At 39.9% G+C, this 15,065-nt stretch overlaps 1 protein-coding gene and 1 pseudogene across 1 annotated transcript in view; one reads left to right on the top strand and one right to left on the bottom strand.

Annotated features, from left to right (window-relative positions):
- The window catches only part of mdn1 (midasin AAA ATPase 1), a 1,030,807-nt gene that overhangs the window by 161,830 nt on the left and 853,912 nt on the right, over positions 1-15,065 (bottom strand). The window lies entirely within an intron of this gene.
- Positions 4,618-5,466, top strand: LOC116705891 (gap junction Cx32.2 protein-like; annotated as a pseudogene).

Below are 15,065 nucleotides of genomic sequence, written 5' to 3'. Positions count from 1 at the left end.
TGACGTGGCTGTTCCATGGAACAAAAGCAGCTTTATGTGTCAATACATAGCAGAAATTCACCTTTCTGTTCTTTCAGTTTACCACAATGTGATCTGGTAGACATCTTTTAAAGTCTTCCAATAGAACCAATTCCCTTAAAGCGCTGTAGTCGTGACTTTACACCACTTATCAATAGTGCTGCTTTCTCACGACAAACCGAGGTGCGTCTGTACAAACGTTTTTGTCTGTACGCTTCAGGCCCGAGTTCATAGGTTTGTAGGATTGTGGATTTCAAAGTCTCATAGTTTAAACTTTCTTCTACGGTAGTGACGCGATAGCAGCTTGAGCCTACCACTGGAAGTAGGAGTGTCCATACCTCAGGCGCCAGTGCAGTGCAGTAGCTACTCTCAAATGCGTTAAAGTAGGTCAACTTTGCTCTCACGGAATGTAGGGACAAACAACCATTCCTACCAATATCAAATACAATTTAAGCTTTGTGTTAGAAGTGCTGGAGGGGGATGCCATACCTGAACTTGGGAATATCTGTCCTGCGTCAGAGACTTCGAGCCTCTAGCGATGCAGCCCTACTGCCTTGTCAGCCTCAATCTCCATTCGCTTACTACAACTGGAGTTGCAGCTGCATCTGGTGCTCTTTTTCCTGACCCCAGTTGCAACCGGGCGAGGCGGACTTTCAGCCGTGCCTCGTCCCTGGAGCCAGTATCGCTCTACGGGGATGGGTCCACACTGGCAGAGTAAACGGGGGGGTTTTCCAGCTCACCTCCCTGTCGCCCCCCCTGGAGACTGTGGGAGTTTCACCGTCTATTGGATGACTGGCAAAGGTACGCAGGCTCTGGTTGCTCTGTTAACACCAGCACCCCTATTCACCAAGCTACCAATATCCTATCTCTAAGTTCCTTTTTGACCAAGTATTTTGAGATACAAAACTGAGTGAGACACTAGTGTATCAGGTCATCCTTTCTACAACCGTGAAGTGTAGAAGGGTAGGCTGTTCCAAACATTTCTCCAAAATCCATTTTCAGCCATGGGGGGCTCAAGTACCAGCTGCACTTCCTAACTAAACTAAAGTTTAGCAACCCCCATTACGTTTTTCCAAATTCTCCAAATTATATTATTTTTAATTTTATGTTTTTAACTAACCAATTAAGTCCGTAAGTCGCACGTAAACGCTGCAGAGACATATTAGCCAAAATGTCTTAAAGCCCACCACACAATTTTATTCCTTCTTTTGACTCAATGGCGTTGTGTAGGGCGTTGAGTCTTTGTCCATGATGTCAAGATGCTTGCCCTGATTCTGTTTGGTTCCCCATGTGAAGCCACTGTTATTGATTGATGTTGACTTATTATGTGGAAATATTATAATGTTACTATGGAGCTATATTCTGGTGTTGAAGACACTACTATTTCATTACTGTATTTGTATACCACTAGAAATGCCTTAGAAGCTTAGGATTTTATTTTATTCATTTTACATTTACTGTGAATAGACAAAGCATTGCAAACATGTATTGCTATACTTTTGTTAAAAATAACCATTCTACTATACAATCACAGTTAACAAGTTAATAAAAAGCAGAACTCCGATGTGGTTGTGTCTCTGTGTCCTCTCGTGGCTGGTTTGTGTCCTCGGTCCATTATGTCAACGTGCTTGCCCTGATTTGTCAACTCGGGTATGTCTCTATCAGTTTTGCACATCTATTCTCTCCAGTTTTGCACATCAAGAAACTGAAATGTTTGGCCCATTCCTTTGTTAAAAAAGTTGAAATATCCAATAAATTTGTTTCCACTTCATAATTGTATCCCACTTTTTGATTCTTCACAAACATTACAGTTTTATATCTTTTTTTTTTAAGCTAAATGTGGAAAAAGGTCGAAAAGTTCAAGGGAGCCAAATTTCGCAGTACTGTAATGTCTGGAGTAAGGTGTGACAATTAAAGTGGGCGTTATTGATAAAAATGTGGTTGTTAAGGGTCATCAGCCTTACTTTACCGAAACTGAGCATGATGAAACCTTTTCATCTGACTCACAAAATGATCACGAGTTTGAGCGAGTAAAACGAGAAGCTGTGGGCAGCAGACTGAAGTGTACATGCCTAAATCAGTCAGACCAAGCCAATACGCCTCAACTGTATTTAAGTTTCATCCTGGTCAGTGAATCATATCTTTTGTTGCCAGCACTCTGGCTCTTCTGTTGGACTCATGGCAAAGAAATCTAATATCTGAAGCCTGAGAGGTGAGTACATTTTATGTTTCTGCAACCTAAATCAAAATGGTTCACTATTTCTTTAATATGATTGTGTCACAGGGGGCATTGTGGTGTTTCTTTATCAGAATCGAGTCAGAAAAGGATTTATTGCCAAGTAAGTAACACTAACATGGAATTTGCCTTGATATTGGTGCATACTAACATATTAACGTTAAATAATATAAGAACCAATATGTACAAGGGCAGTTGTTGACATTAAGAAAAAAGAGGATGATGGATTAAGACATCAGTCCAAGTTACAACCTAAGCTAAATTGCTAAAATTTGGACTTAGCAAAGCCAAAAAGAAACATAAATATCCTTCAAAACAGAACCAGAGCCATGAGCCGAGGAAAGCCAAGTCTATCCTGACTTATCTGTCACCCCTTGTCTTGATGAATACACTGTACAATGAGGAAAAAAATGAGATTTCAGAGCTCAGTTGTCCCTGTTACCTTAGTCTCAATAATACCTAATGTATTTGTCTCCTATGAATAGAATGATTGTGTGATGGATTGGGTGTTCACTTTGTTTTCTTTTTCTCCTTTGGTTTTTTGGTTTTGTCATGTCTCCTCATGTTTGTGTCTAGTTTCCTTGGTTTGTGGGGTAGTTTCTGTCTTGTGTTCCCCTCTAGTGTCTGTATGTTATGTTCCTGTTTTATTTTGAGTCTGGTCTCTGTCTCGCTTGTCTCCAGTTTTCTTCTTGTCTGTCTGATTGTCCTGCCACCCTGATTGTCACCTTCCTCTTTCCTTTGTTAACTCTGTATTTAATCTCGGTGTTCCCCTTGTCATTTGTCAGATTGTTTGTGACTTTGTTGTCCCTGTCTCTGTTCTCGGCTTGCCTTGTTCCCCTGAACCATTTGTATTCTCTTTATTTCTTAGACTTTGTGTTTTTGCCTTTGATATTTGATTATCTGTTGGTTAACTTTTTTGTCAAGTACTGGACATTAACTCCCCGCCTGCCTGCATGCTTCTCCCTGCATTTGGGTCCTCATTCCTTGCCCCAACATTACATATTTGATGAATTGCTGTCTTTTTGCCCCTCAGGGATAATACATTTACTACCCTTGAACTTAAAAATAAACATTCAATTATCTTTTGTAATTAAATTAATTGATTGTTACTCTCATATTTAAAAGAGATGCTCAGGGGTCTCTTCTGTAGCCTATCTTATCTTAGATGAGTGTAGTATGCCTCAAAAGAAATGCTAGCAAACCTGACATGTTTTGTGATGACTTCCATATATTATTGGTCATGTTACTGAGAGAAATGTTGAAGAGAATGTTTAATTTACACAGGGTGTCTAATGGAGCAGCTGCTACTTAGCAGGGTTGGTGATGGCGCAGTGGATTATGACAAGCCCTTTTGGTCTGGGAATCGTTGTACATTTACTAATCAATTGTAATATTAACTGCTTTTAATGTTACAGCACTTTTGCATTTTGAGGAGTGCAAACAGCAGGATATATTCTTGCCCTTTTGATTTTTCCCATTAATAATCTTTAGCTGTAGCTGGCTAGTACTAGATTCTACGTATTACCTTTTTTCTCCCTTCATCGACCTACAGCTGATTTCCTCCATGTTTTTGTCTCTTAAAACTTGAATCTAAACTAAATCATATAGACTTTTACAAATAACTGAGAAAGGAATATTAGAAGATGTTACATCCTGTCTCTGATCATTCCTTATGTGTGATTTGCAGGCTCTACACTAATGTGGCGCAGAATTAGATTTAAACCAATTTAAAAAAATTAAAAACAAAAATCTCCACCCACTGCAATAAACCAGAATCAGAAGATTCTGTTTGGCTCTGCTGATTAGCTATTACTGAGAATTGGTGAGTACTCTCTAAGTCATTCTTCACTTCCTACAGTACTAGGGAATTCATCTATAGATGGTTTTACCATCAAATAACGCTGCAGTGGGTATCAGGCTGTGCTGTCATATATCTTGACAGGTGACAGATTCTCTAATGCTCATTCTTTATTTTCAATAGTAAACTCTATTTAATTATTTAGAAAGTTGGTTTTCAGAGACTTCTAGTGCCTCTTAGGAGTATGGCTAATAAGGCTTAAGGTTGAAAGGCATTCAGGTTTATGAATATAGAAGTTGCCTACCTTTGCATTGTTTTTTTGGCCTCTTTTTTACACAAACCTAGTTCCGACAGACTGTAGTTGTTTTCATTTCAATCATTTTTGTTTTATGCGACAACTAAAGTTTTATTTCTGAATTGACTAGTTCTTGCTTTTGTGAATTGCAGACTGCTTGATGAATAAAATATAGAGTGAATGCTTTTGCTTGTACAAGTCTTTTTCCATCCACACTGTAAGTATAATGTCTGTATGTTTCTCCTCTACTTCAGACATTACTTTCCAGTCATGGGTGACTGGTCTTATATGTCACACTGCTAACAAGGTCCAGTCTCACTCTACTGTGGTGGGGAAGATCTGGATGACTGTCCTCTCCTGTTTAGGATCTTTGTCCTGGGTGCTGCTGCTGACAAAGTCTGGGGAGACGAAGTGTCAGAGTTCCACTGTGACACCTCGAACCAGGATTAACATGGGTGCTACAACTGGATGTTCCCAATATCCTACACTTACTGGGTCTGCAGATCCACCTTTGTGTCAACCCTACCTTATGTCTACCTAGGCCATGCTGTCCACATCATCCACAAAGAGAAGAGATGATGGAGAAGCTGCGGACACACAATGGAACTGTAACTAGGAGCAAGGTATACAGATGACAAGAGGAAGTAAAGATAACAGGCATCCTCTTTTGCACTTACATGAACCCAGCTGATCTTCAAGATCATCCTGAGGTTGGAATCTGTGTGGCCAATTCTACATCTTTGGCACGTGTTCATGGTTCCCTACTTTCACTGTACTATATCTCCACCTTGTGCCCGTTACAGTGGTGCCCAGTGTTACATTTCTCGTCCCACCGAGAAAACAATTTTTGTCTTCTTCATGCTTGTGGTTTCGGCATTTCCGGATCCTCAACATCATATGAGATATCTACCTGCTATTAACAAGAAGAGAGACTCCAGGGAAATAATTCAAGCTCAGCACATGTGCTCATCTCACAGCAGTGCCCATCCAACCCAGATTGGGGAACCATGAGCAGCAAGTATGGTGGGTTCCCATTGTTGCCTCTACCCAACCCAGGGTACAACAGGCTTCTGCAATGATGACAACACATTGACTCTGTCAGGAAAGAAGGACACCTAATACATGAATTAGAAATGTTAGCTTTGGATGTTTCTTGTTTTATTTTTCTTAAGTTACTCTAAATATGGGTGGCCTCCAGTTCCCCAGTAAGAGCGTTCACCCCCTGTTGGCTGAGTCCTGCAGCGGTGCGGTTTGAATCCGACCTGCTGCATGTCATCCCCCATCGCTCTCCCCCTTTCAACTCTTTCCACTGTCCCTTTCATAACAAGGGAAAAAGCATAAAATATTTTAAAAAAGATACTCTTAATATTAATTTAAAAACTAATAAAAAAACACAACACTGCACTCTGATGGTCATAACCCCCACTCCCAGAACCCAGGGGATGGACCTGGTCAGCCCTCAAGACATTGAACGGATCTGAGTATTACACTGGATGATATGGAGGCAAACAGAATTTGTAAAAATATTAAAACTATATCCCACGATGTGAGGGTTGGTGGCATTTAAAAAGAGTCATACGACGGTTTGCCGGTTGGATTTCTACCAGAATATGGGGAAGTACTTTTGGTACTTTCTGGAGGGCTCCCAATAAATTATATGATGTATATTTGTGTTTATTGGGTGTCATTATATACAGTTTATTTGTATACAGTTTGTCTATTTGTTATTATTTTGTTGTATGGATGAAATCACAAATACACCAGCTCCACAGTATCAGAATGCTAAGTGGAAGATATGAGTCCAATGATGGAACAATTTCAGTCATTGTCAGTAAGGACATTGAAGTCAATCTGTTATCACATGCACCATATTTGTAAGATGTCATATTTGTATTGAGATATGCAATAAATGTCTACACTTGCAACAGTGTGTTATCATAGCCTTGTTACTAAAGAACTAATCATTTACCCATATTCAATTGATTCTTAATTATTAGTAAAGATTTAGTGTACTTAACCCGTTTGAAGGCATTATAAACCAGCTGCTCTGATGTGAACCCAGTTGTAAATAGATGGCGGTAGCCATTCTCAATGCGGTTGTGGAATGTTACTTAGTACATTTACTCAAGTACTATTTTATGCAAATCCCCTATGTCTACGGCAATGTTATTTTTTTTACTCCACTACATTTGACGCACAGCTGTTGTTTTTAGTCACTTTTTAGATAAATATATATACCCATCTTTGTCAGGCAAAACCATGTATCTCCAAATTTGAATCTGATCACTCAAGTTAGGATGAATTTAATAATTTAATAAATTAAATTAAAAAGATAAGCTATGACTGGGAATTTACATGTTACAACAGCACTAGAAAGAGCTGTAAAAGACAACATATTATTTTAATGTAAAATAAAGAAAAAAGCAAATAAGTTATATATAGCTTCAAATGGTTACATAAAAACACTAGGGGGAGGGATTCAAATTCAAACTTTACATCGGCAATTGGATTCACAGTGGCATAATCATGGCATGAACGAAAGCAATCCCATTTATTCACTCTGTCGAAAATGTGCCTTGTAAATTTGAAAGTACTTCATTGATTATCAACACATGCGGTCCTCAACAGTACACACATTGCTGAGCTACAATACAAATCTATTCCCAAAACAAATCACCAGATGGCGACTCCAGCAGAGATGGGAAGTAACGAAGTACAAATCTTTGTACTGTACTTAAGTAGATTTTTCAGTTATTTTACTTTCTATTTATTTTTGTGGAGACTTTTTACTTTTACTCTTTATTTTTAACACAACTATGGGTACTTTCTCCCCTTACATTTTAAAACAAATTGGCTATTTTAGTTTTGTACAAAAGGTTGTCTATCAGTTTGGATTGTGATGCTGTGGGAGAATAGTGCACACACGTGCCTCACACCACGAGCGGGCAAGCACGCCACACGAGAAAAAGTGAGACAAAAGAACAAGAGAGCTGTCCGGAGGATAATCAGTTGAGATTATGTGTGTGCGTCCTTGAAAACTGTAAGCCGTTTAACTTATTTTCACTTCTGTTCATTTAACCTGTTGTTGTATGGGTCTTGGTTCTTGCAAATTTAAAAGTTAGCAAGTGATTTAGTTGTATGTGTTCTCACCTGTTAGCTAGTTTGCAGTGCAGGGGCACTAGTTTGTTTCCACAATTCCAGCTGATTCTAGAAAATTCATAATGCCGATTGTTGGAACGCCCTTGCTCCATTTGATTTTTAGTGCATTATTTCATGTTGAAGTATCACTCTGCTGTAGAGAGTAATTACAGTGGGGTTTATTGTTATTTTTGCTAGTATGTATACGGCCTCAACACAAATTCAGACAAGCTTCTCAGAGTTAAGAACATGCTTCATTATGCCTTAATGGTACAAAAATAACAAATGTATTATATAAAATATGTAACAACCTGAACAAAATACTAGCTCTTTTCAAATAATAATATGAATAATGTCTAAATATGACCTATTCTGTGTCAGCTTCAAAGTCCAGTTTCAACTAAATACCTTTTTCAATGTAATAAGATGAGGTTTTTTAGGTGTCCTTTTGAGCTTTGAGATCTCCAGTACCTTTATTAGTCATGAAACAAATGTGCTAGTTTTGTCACGGTGCACTTGTCCCAACCAGGACGATATGTGGAAGTTTTTGTAGTTCAACTTTGAGCTGCACTACCGCTTTGGTATTTTGTGTCAATGCTGCTCTGCTGTCTGATCTGCTCTGGATCTGCACTGCATGTGATCCTGTCTAATCTGCTCCCTGTATGTTCCCCTGTTTGTATGCTCCCGTATGTGCTCCACTGTCTGATCGCTCCTTGTGAGTTCTCTCTGTCTGATCGCTCCCTGTATGTGCTCCTGTCTGATCTGCTCACTGTATGTGCTCTACTGTCGGATCTGCTCCCTGTGGTTCTCTCTGTCTGATCTGCTCCCTGTATGTGTTCCCTGTACGGAGCGTTGCAGAGCCGCCGCAAGGCAGCCTCTGAATTGCGTAATGCAACAAAGTAGTATTGTGTGCAAGCGCCAGTCAATTTAAGTAGACGCCCAGTACGTCAAAGTGGACATGTCCGGCAAAAGAGGACGTTTGTTCAACCTAACGTTTTACTTTCAAGAAGAAGAAACACAAGCTGTTATGCTAGTCTTTTCTAACATTCTTGAAACAAACTGTGGGATTTGCAGTGAAATTATGAGCAGATAGCTCCCAAAGTTACCAGTTTAATCGATGCTTATGCTTATAACATTTGTGTAGTTGATTACGTGTTTTCCATCTACACAATTTATACCAGAATTAGTGATATTGAATGAAAAATGCCTTATGGAACAGTAAAAATATCGATTGAATTCCATGAATTAATATATTATATATATATATATAATATATACACTACCGGTCAAAAGTGGGGTCACTTACAAATTTCTATTCCACTCCATTATAGACAAAATACCAGCTGATCTGAGTGGGGGGGGTGATCTTTGGGGCTGATCTTAATGCATATCACATTACCCATATCAGCAACCATTCCTCCAATCATCCAAAGGCACATTATGTTTACTAATCTGAAATCATTTTAAAAAACTAACTAGAAAAACACTGGCGAACCCTTTTGCAATTATGTGAGCACATAATTTACTCAAAACTTCAACTTAACTTCAACTTCAACTTATTTTATTTGTCATTTTATAGTGTACAGAGTGCATACAGAACGAATTGCGTTGCATACAGCTTATAAATGCAATGATATTCCAGGTGCGATGGAATACATTTCCGGATTATTTACAAAAAGTTTACAGAAGTGCACAGTGATCAAAGTGTAAACAGTGCAGGGGATGAACAGTGTGCAAATTGAAGAGTAAAAAAGAGAGGAACTAAAAGGCTAAAGGTTCACAGCATTTTAATGCCCGTTGCTGTGCAATAGGTGCAGAGTTCAGTTTATGGATCAGAAGTTCAACAGTCTGATGGCAGTGGGAAAAAGCTGTTGCAGAACCTTGGGACCAGCACGGATCTGCGGAACCTCTTTCCAAGGCAGCAGGTAAACAGTCCATGGTGGGGGTGTGGGGTCTTTGATTATGTTTTCGGGCTCGGGACACACAGGCTGTGATGAGTGTCCTTAATGGAGGAAGAGGCCCCAATGATCCCTTCTGCTGTTCTCACCACCCTCCTCGTTCTTCCAGTCAAGGCTCTGCGAGCCCCACACCACAGAGAACAGCTGGTCAGAATGCTCTCTATGGTGCTTCTGTAAAAGTCGTGAGGATGGGCGAGCAGTGGGCTCTCCTCATCCTCCGTAAAGAACAACGCTTCTGTGCCCTCTTCACCAGTGATAGTGTTTTCAGACCAGGTGAGATTTTGCTGTAATGTGCACCCCAAGGAATTTGGTGCTGCTGACCACCTCCACAGCTGAGCTGTTGATGAGCAGGGCGTGGTGAGGCCGGTTTCTTCCTGAAGTCGACGACGATCTCTTTCGTCTTCTCCACTTCAGATCAGGCTGTTGTCTCTGCACCAGCAAACCGCTGCTCCACCTCCTCTCTGTAGTCCTGGTCGTTATCATCCCTGATCAGCCCACCACCGTTGTGTCGCGCAAACTTCACGATGTGATTAGTGGAGAACCTGGGGACGCAGTCGTGAGTCATCATATGTGAACAGCAGGGGGCTCAGACGGCAGCCCTGAGGGACCCGTGCAAACTGCTGCCCTGGTTTAAAAGAATGCAACTGATCTCAGCTGGTATTCTGTCTATAATGGAGTGCATGGAAATTTCTAAGTGACCCCAAACTTTTGACCGGTATGTATATATACGTTCGTACGTTTACAAACACTACTTGATGCAAAAATCAACCAAAAAATGTATTTAAGCAACAAAAAAAAAGTTATTTAAGTTAGGATGTAACTATAGATAAGTGGGTTGTGGGGTAGGCATTTTGCCACTTAAAATAAAAAAACAATAGTAATTTACTACAAAGACAATCAGTGACATGGAAGACAGGCTTGAGCTGTTACTACTATTGTGCTAGTACATTGTGTGTTGATTTGGAACCAAAGTGATTGTTGTGTCTTGAATGGATTTGCATAAATAAATTGCAATAAATATTTACTTATAAAAGCTACTTTTAACTATAACTGTTAGCGCCTCAGGCCTAGTTTAGATTCAGTGACCCATCTCCCTGAGAGAGTGAAATAAGTAATGTAAAATTTGCAAGCCATCCAATTTGACCAGTATTTTGACAACAGAAAAGTGGTCACATAAGAATAAAAAATATCAAGTTCCATTTACTGTTCGTGATATATATTATCATGTTTGATATTACATTAAAGGGGTGATAGATATAGTTTTAGAGTAATCACGCTGTTCCTTGAGGTCTCCTGATAGGTTATGTAACATTTGTTTGGGCTGAAATGTTGCTTTTGCTGTTCTGTTGGCCCTCATACCACCCTGCTAAATTGACCTGGCTTGAAACGGGACTTCCTGCCTTATATGGTCTGCTCATGCATATTAATAGCTGCGCGCTGATTGGTTGGTGTGCAACGACTTTGCTGCGGCACACAAACATGACTAAACATCCAAGTGGAGATAGCATGGTTACCGTATCTTTTGAGCCTGAATCGAGGAAGGATCTGGTACGAGGAGCAACTGCCAGTAAATTGGAAATGACTCTTCAACTGGTAAGTTTTTGTCATTTAGCATTTACTTGCTTTTTCAACATTAGAATTTTGTTTGTATACTAGTGTAATACTCCCACTTCAGTGTTGTAGCCTAAGAATAACTTTGTATTAGCCATGTTTTTAGTATTGTAAGCAACATAACTTATTAATTTGCACACGGACAAATATTTTACAACTTGTACCCTCACAATTTCAGTCAAGATGTCCAGTTGGCAGAAAAGTTAGTGGCCAGTTAGTAGTGGGCAGTTCATAGAGCTGCTCACAACGAAAGTCTCTCGTAGTCAAATTGTAACATTTGTTACCGTATACTCTCCTGCTGAATGGTGATTGATTGTGATGATTATGAGTTACGTACATTATTCACCACGTAGTAGTAATATGTAATCTTACAACAGGACGTCCCATGTTAGCTGGACAGGAGCCATTTCTGTTCAGTTTTATGCTACGTCTAATGTTATCTTGAACTACTATCATGCAGATAGATCATCTGACTATGAGATTTTTAACCTTCTTACATTTAGTAATCAATGTAGTATCTTACCTTGGCAGGTGTACTTGTGGAACTGTGCACACATGCCCCAGGAGAGAGAAAATATATGTTGCCTATATAAATATAATACCTAAGGTAAATAAACTAGAGATACATTAACTCAAGCTACTTTATGCTTTCTGCTCATTCAACATTATGAAACCAACAGGCTCATTATGTTTGTTTTTACAGGTCATGAAAAGAATTACCTAGATTCCTGAAGAGATAACCTGTGTGGCTTACCATCCTGGCCTTCATCCGGTGTGCCTCAATATGTATTCTTTGCAAAATGCATGAATTTACAGAGTTGACATGGCCAGTGTTGAGAATCAGAGGGATGGAAGTTAGGCCATTTGATACCACTGTTAGCAGTTCAAGTATATAAATAAAATGTTTTAACATCATTGATTATTGATTCAGCATTATTACAAAACAGTATTACAGACGACCAATTAAAAACTTAATTTTGTTTCAAAATATCATCTTACTCTGAAATCTAAAAGATAAAAATGTGATTGTCCACTAACCCTGTTCTCTTTGCAGGCAATGCAGACACTGGCTAATAGATCTTTTGTGAGCTGGTGCTGGGGATTTTCTTGGTAGAAGTGTCTGTGTCGTGCTGCGTATACGGAGGGAGTTTCTGGATGCTTCAGTATGTTGGTTGGGTACCTGTCAGCTGAGCACACAGGAATCTGCCGACCTGCTTCAGATAAGGAAGGCGGTCATGAATTATCTCCTCAGTTGCATCAGGTTACGACATAGCCTGTTGTGTGTGAAAAGTCATTTTTAGCACCTATACTATACCATTGCACATTCAATTTGTTGTTTGTAGTGTGGTAAAAGTTATTTTAGTGCCTAACGATGCAATTTTTTATTTTTTGTTTGTATAAAAAAAAATATTTAACTTACAAATGTTGGTCTGCTTCACTGTGTGACGGTGTAACCTCCCCTTTGGCCTTTGGGAACAGACGTCTGTACTTAGTTTCCCCTTGGCTGTCTTCCATTGTGGCTGCAAGATACAACCTGAAACAAAAAACATAAATTTTGTAACTAACTGTATTACCTTTTACACACACCAAGCAAAATACTCCAGTTAACTCACAGCAAAGCAGTTGCTAACTCTAAGCTGTGCCAAAGCTGGAATCTACCATGTTGTTACAAGTGCCTTACAGTGGGAGCATCTTAAATGATTTACATTTAGATGGCCAGCAATTAGGCTTGATGTCTCTAACCATTGCTCGTGTCCACTCCTTCACTGAACAAAACCAGTTTCTGCACGACAATTTGTCCCCCATTCACATGCCTTTTTCTAAGACTTGTTTGTTGATTGACAAAGTTCATAGGAGTGTACATTCCTGCAAAAGGCATCTTCAACACACAGTCTAGCTTCAGTCATACCTGTTGTAATACAACCATTCCTATCCATTGTCCAAATTTTTTCACGCTCCCCCCAAAAGGAATTGATTGATTGAGATCAGACCAATCAGTGATAATCCAGATGAATAGTTCTATTCCTACAAGAATAGTTCACTAATGTGTTGGGAATGGCTCACATATTTGATAAAAGTCACTCCTCATCATGGTAACATTGTTAGATAACACTGCTCTGCTAATGCTACACGTCCACAATGCTACACAAACACCAAAGACGTCTGTTTTGTAAGAATAATTAGAAGGTTACCTTCGCTTCGTATGTGAGGTCTTATGTCTATGAGACGGTGTGTACCCCTAGATGACACACCGGAGCATCTGTTTGGCAAGCTGCATCTTTCGTGTCTTGTTGTTCTTGTGATGTTTTCTGAATAAAAAAACTGCAAATAAATACATTGCAGTCTATATACACACTGTTTTCACGAGATTGACTAGATTCATATGAAATGATACGTTTCCAGTTCTGTTGTCGAAGCAAACGGGATATTATAGCTAGCTAGCTAGCTGAGTAACGTTGCAGCTTTGCTAGCAACCAAACTATCAGGATTCTACTCAGCTGCAGTTAGCTTTCTTGCTGAAATACAATTATAATAACCTAACAAAGTGGACAAACATGCATCGTGAAATATAGATGAATATAGATGATATAGATAAACGAAAATGAAACATTAGCCCCTTTGCCATTAGCTACAGTTGATCAACACACATTCAGCCTATCTAGCTACAGGATACGTTACCATTGCTAATGTTACTGTTTGCGGCGAAATCATACTACAGCTTGTGGTTGGATGACCAGACCGTCGAAACAGCACAGCAGCTTAGCAATCCTGCTTTAATTGTCCAAAGTTTTGAAAACTGTCTTTGGTGAAATAGTTCGAGCAAATTATAATTGAGTGTCAGCCTTCTCAGGGATTTCCTTAGCCGAGCCCGTCGGTGTTTGCTTTCCTTGGGAGACTATGAGAATGTCTCCATTCCCTGTACAGCTGGAACCCTGCATTTACGACCTGGTCATTGTCAATATCCTGGAAAGTATTCCATACTTTCTTCAATCATCATCAATCACAGTTTATTGTTATAGCCCTTTACAATAGCCGGAAGGTACCCCAAAGTGCTTTACAACAAAGCCATAAAACATACATACCACATACAGAACACACAGATCCAATTAAAAGTGCTGTTGGGGGTGCAGCGCTGCAGGACATTAAAAGCCTTCGAGAAAAGATAAAAAAGAGCTGCAAGAATGAGGACACTAAGAGACCGTATGCCCTAGTGGGAATAACATGCTATTTAAAAAAGTGGTCTTAAGCTTCGTTTAAAAAGGCTGAGGTCAGTAGTGGTGCGGATGTCCGGGGGTGTTTGTTCCACAGTCTGGGAGCAGCGACGGCAAAAGACGATCGCCCCACTGTTTAAGTCTTGACCTCGGGACCTCTACAGACGCTGACCCGAGGAGCGCAAGGCTCTGCACACCGCGAAACAGCGTTAAAATCTCAGTCAAGTACGAGGGGGCAAGCCATAATGGCGTTAAAAACAACGCAAGGAGTTAAAATCAATTCTAAAAACGGACTGGAAGCCAGTGGAGTGACGACAGCACAGGGTAATGTGTTCACGTCTGGACTGTTGTTAAAATCGGGCAGCAGCGTTCTGCACGAGTTGGGACGCGAAATTGATGACTGACTAAGGCCAACGTAAGGGCATTGCAGTGTCAGTCTTGACTGATGAAAGCATGGATTGCCTTCTCAGATCCTGTCCGACTGCGAAGACTTGACTTTGGCCAAAGACGAGCTGAAAGCTTGCGCTGACAACAGAGCGTAATCTGTTTGTCAAATTTTAGCCCATTTCAAATGTTACCCCGAGATTTTTGACATGAGATTTAAAAAGGGGGGCCAGAGTGCCAGAGATTGTGGGGGAACATTTTACATAGATGGACGACCAAACAAATGCTGCAGTTTTGCTGTCGTTTAAGGCAAAAAGTTCTGTGACAGCCACGCTTTTATATCTGTGATGCAGTCCAGAAGCTGGTAAAGTGCAGTGTTTTCGTTTGGTTTAATGGCAAATATCTCTGCGTCGCG

Source organism: Etheostoma spectabile, chromosome 18, assembly GCF_008692095.1.
Source record: "Etheostoma spectabile isolate EspeVRDwgs_2016 chromosome 18, UIUC_Espe_1.0, whole genome shotgun sequence".
In the NCBI taxonomy this organism is placed as follows: domain Eukaryota; kingdom Metazoa; phylum Chordata; class Actinopteri; order Perciformes; family Percidae; genus Etheostoma; species Etheostoma spectabile.
This window is presented reverse-complemented; position numbering and strand designations above follow the sequence as displayed.